We start from the raw sequence: 5,032 nt of genomic DNA, 5'->3' as shown, positions 1-5,032 counted from the left end.
CATTGTTTAAATATTTCAAAAAGTTCTTAGATTTGCATAACTCAAAACTGTAAATTTTTAATGTAACTTTTCATGCCTGTTGATCCAACCTGTCACATTTCTGTCCTTAAATGTACCCTCTTTTGCACAACTGAAAGACAGGGCACATGTTGTGTAGGAGTCACCGTCCTTCGCTTAGGAATACATCTTAGAGGAAATTTCATGAGTCACTTCTGGTGTCATGTAGTGTACGCATTCCTGTGAACTACAGACCAGTGCACACTCCACATAGGAATCCCAGAACTCACTGGGACCCAAACAATGTCATAAATGAAACTTTTGAAAAGTAGAGCCTGGAGTATTAAGATTACAGCACAGATTTACACATGATAGGAGTGTGAAAAATATACAAATGAAAACAAATATGGCACTTTGGAAAGTCTGAAAATTTCTTTTTGAAGTGGATGTTGAAGTCCTGTAGCTTGGGTGTTAAAGGAAAGGAGTAGGAGGTTGCCTAAGCTCACATCAAAAGTTGAAACATCAACAGTGGGTGGATTCACTTCTACCAGGTGGCAAACTGTGCCAGCTTGCAGGTGTTTAGTTGTGGGGTTCTATGGATTTTATATTACTGAACTGCAGATTTCAGCTGAGTGAAAATTTCTCCATTCATCTAGTCTTTTTTGTAGACAAAACAGCTATAAGCAAACTTAAATTTTTCTATGAGCTCAAAGTGTGTCCTAATTTGTCAGTCTTCTTTGGAGAAAGAATGAAACCACACTAGTTGGATCAGTACACAGAGATCTTCATTCATGTCTGCGGTTGCAGAGATCTGTGGTCCACTTGTGCTCCCCCTCATTAACCACTTGGAAGTGGACACCCTACTGCTTCCAGTGTAATTCTTCATTGATTGCCTTTGTGCAAATAAGCATAAAGCCTACATGTCCAATTAAAGTGAGAAAATATGACATAGGACACACACAGACTAATTGTGTCCATCTTGGTGTCAAGGCATTTATTGCTCTTCCTTTTCTACTGGTTCCTCTGAAATCAGATGATGTCAACAGCCCCAGACTTTGATGCAATGGCTGCAGGAAATTTGGATTTGGGGATTATCTTCCTCACTCAGACTGCAGTCGGGGTCTTTGGAAATTCTTTCCTCCTTTGTTTTTACACCTTCTGCCTGCTCACTGGACACAAATTGAGACTCATAGACCTAATTCTCAACCAACTGGTCTTAGCCAACTCTCTGGTCCTGCTCTCCAAAGGGATATTGCAAACAATAGTGGCATTTGGGTGGAACTCTTTCCTGGACAATGTTGGATGTAAACTTGTCTTCTATTTTCACAGAGTAGCCACAGGGGTTTCCTTCAGCACTGTCTGCCTTCTCAATGGGTTCCAGGCTATTAAGCTCAACCCTAGTATTTGTAGATGGACGGAGCTCAAGATTCAATCCCTAACATTTATTGGGTTCTGCTGTTTCCTGTGCTGGATTCCGAATCTTTCAGTAAATTCATGCATCATTGTAATAGTGAATGGTCCACTCAATTGCAAAAATGTTACTGTGAGAACCAGTTGTGGACACTGCTCCTGGGCAATGCCAGAGAGATATAGCTCGTTATATGCATTCTTATATTTTTCCCTTGACTTTATCAGTGTGGGCTTCATGATCTGGGCCAGTGGCTCTATGGGCCTGGTCCTGCACAGACACAGGCACCGAGTCCAGCACATTCGCAGCCACTGCTTCTCCCCCAGTCCTTCCCACGAGGCCAGAGCTACATGCACAATCCTGATCCTGGTGAGCTCCTTTGTTACCCTTTATTCACTCTATACTATTTTGACCATTTGGATGACTCTAGTCTCAAATCGTGGCCAGTGGATAGTGAACAGCTCTGTGCTGGTGGCCTCATGTTTCCCAGCATTAAGCCCCTTTGTGCTCATCGTCAGGGACTCCAGAATCTCTCTGTTCTGCTTTGCCTGCAGGGAGAAGCAAATTGTTCTTCCTAAGTAGTTGAAGTTGTGTGAATTTATTCTCCTCTTTGCATAGTGTTATTTCAACATTTGTTAACATTTAGTTATCTAATATATTATAGGAATTTCTGATGTCATGGCAAAGAAGACCAATAATGTACTTGTGCACATGGATCTTCTAATAGAGCTAAAATAAGCCCTGCATACTTACTTATGAAAGATTGCTTGGTCTACTTGTGTTTCAGAAAAATCTGAAATAGTGTACTACAAATTTCTAACTTTGGCCAATTAGTGCACACCCATCACTTTTGGCCTTATGAGAATACATGGAAGTAATGTTTTACAAATACATATTCTTAAGCATAATTGGATCAAGTTCTTCCTGATAGACAAAAAGCTACTGCAAAGTCCTGTGTTAAGAATGACAGATGAAACCTCAAGGGAGGGTGAAATCCCTGGTGTGACCAGGGTGCATACCAATGTAGAGAGCAATAATACAAGACTCTAAATAGAAATGTAATACCTGGTTCTAGGTGCACACTTAGGAAAGGACAAGAAACAGACATTTCTTTGAACATTATAATTGCAATACATATTAGTCTGGTCAGGTATTAGGCTAGAGATGGAGAGCAAACTATGGGTAAAATAAATCAGTTATCCTTATTTCCAATTAAATACAAAATATTTAATTCCAACATTTTCTATTTAATAATTTCATCTTGGTACATTAAATTTTATACATGATCTTTAATTAGTCCTCAAAGAAAATGTATTATCAATTTGTAATACCCAGAATTCAATTTCTATCATTTACAAAATACTATCTTACCTATTTTCACCTGAGCAACAAATTTCAAAAGAGTAAAGCTGATTTTGAAAACATCTATTATCTTCTAGTAAGCTGAGACCACTATTTTTTAATTAATTTTATTGGTTCATTTTAGTTATGCAATATAATGACATTCACCATTGGAAATTTTTGCCTTTACGTAATCTCTCTTGGTTCTTCTTTTTTCCCCATTCCTGTGCCCTCCCTCTTTACAAAGACTTCCTTTCCATTTTATTTTCTCATATTAATTCCATTCTCTTCTTTCCTTTCCCCTACCCCTCCCAGTTCCCCTTCCCCTTTGGCCCTTTCCTTCCTTTTTCACATTATCTGTTATACATTTTGAACCTTACTTACACTTTCAGTTTCTCACACTAGAGAAACTATTCGGTATTTACACGTGTGTCTTGTTTATTTCACTTAAGAGTATCACCTCAATGTGCATCCATTTAGCTATAAATGTCTCTAATTTCTCATTTTTTATGGCTGAGTAGTACTCCATTTTATTAAAAAACCACGTTTTCTTTATCCAGTCTCCAGTTGATGGGCATTTGGGCTGCTTCCAAGTTTTAGCTATTACAAATTGTGCCACTGTGAACATGGGTGCACATATATCACTGTGGTATGATCCTTTAAATTCTTTGGGAAGATACCCAGCAGGAGAATAGCTGGGTCAAATGGGACCTCTAGTCCTAGTTCTTTGAGGTATCTCCATACTGATTTCCACAGTGCTTGCACCAGTCTACACTCCCACTAGCAGTGGAGCAGGGTTCCTCTTTCCCCACAGCCCCACCAACATTTGTTATTGGTTGATTTTATCATAGCAGCCATTCTTTCTGGAGTGAGGTGAAATCTCGGCATTGCTTTCATTTGCATTTCTTGAATGAGTGATGTTGAACATTTTTTCATATGTTTATTTGCTATTTCTACTTTTTTGTCTGAGAAATGTCTGTTCATTTCAGATGCCCATTTTTGGACTGGGTCTTTAAATTTGGGAGGCCTGATTTAAGTTCTTTATATATTCTAGATAATAAACCTTTGTCTGAGGAAAAGCTGGTGAAAATTTTTTCCCACATTGTGGGTTGTCTCTTCACACTGCTGGTGGTTTCTCTTGCTGTGCACAAGTTTTTTTAATAAGAAGAGATCCTACTTGTTTTTTGTTTGTACTAGTTCACATGCAACTGAGGTTTTGTTCATAAAATCTTTTCCTACACCAATATCTTCAAGAGTTCTACCTAACTTATATTCCAACTGATTTATTGTTTCTGTTTTAATATTTAGATCTCTAATCCATTTCAATTTTAGTTTAGTGCATGGTGAGAAATATAGGTCTAGTTTTAATCTTTGGCAAGTTGAAACCTAATTTTTCCAGCACCATTTATTAAAGAGGCTAACTTGCCTCCAGTGAGGGTATTTGGCTCCTTTGTCAAAGATCAAGTGGCTGAGTGTGCCTGGAGTTGTTTCTGCCTATTCTAACCTGTTCCACTGGTCCTCAGGTCTGTTTCTTTGCCAGTACCATGCCGTTTTTATCACAGTACCTTTGTAGTATAGTTTCAAGTTGGGGATTGTGATGCCCCCTACCTTGTCTTTATTGCCTAGAATTGCTTTTGCTATTCTAGGTTGCTTCTTGTTCCAAATGAATATTTGGATTGTTTTCTCAAGGTCCGTGAAGTATGCTGCTGGAATTTCAATTGGGATTGCACTGAATCTATGTAGCAGTTTTGGAAGTATGGCCATTTTCACTATGTTGGTTCTTCCTACCCAGGAACAGGGGATGTCTTTCCATTTTCTGATATCATCTTTAATCTCTCTTTTCAGAGTGCTGTAGTTTTCGGAGTAGAGGTCTTTGATTTCTTTCGTTAGGTTGATACCTAGGTATTTCAACTTTTTGGATGCTATTATGAAAGGAATTGTTTGCCCTATTTCTCTCTCAGTGAGTCTGTTTGTGTACAGAAAAGCTATTGATTTTTGTATGTTGTCTTTGTATCCAGCTACACTACTGAATTTGGTTATTAAGTCTAGAAGACTTTTGGTGGAGTTCTTGGGGTCTTCTGTATAGAGTATCATGTCATCTGCCAATAATGACAATTTGACTTCTTCATTTCCTATCTTTATTTCTTTTATTTCTTTCTCTTCTCTAATTACCATGGCTAATGTTTCCAGAACTATATTGAACAAGAGTGGTGATAGTGGACATCCTTGTCTTGTTCCTGATTTTAGTGTGAAGGATTTCAGTTTTTGACCATTTAGTATGATATT

The sequence above is a fragment of the Heterocephalus glaber genome, unplaced genomic scaffold, assembly GCF_053883595.1.
Source record: "Heterocephalus glaber isolate CG9 unplaced genomic scaffold, H.glaber_assembly_v1.0 deba00001745, whole genome shotgun sequence".
NCBI lineage: Eukaryota > Metazoa > Chordata > Mammalia > Rodentia > Bathyergidae > Heterocephalus > Heterocephalus glaber.
The sequence above is the reverse complement of the archived record's forward strand: the minus strand, read 5'-3'. Positions refer to the sequence as shown.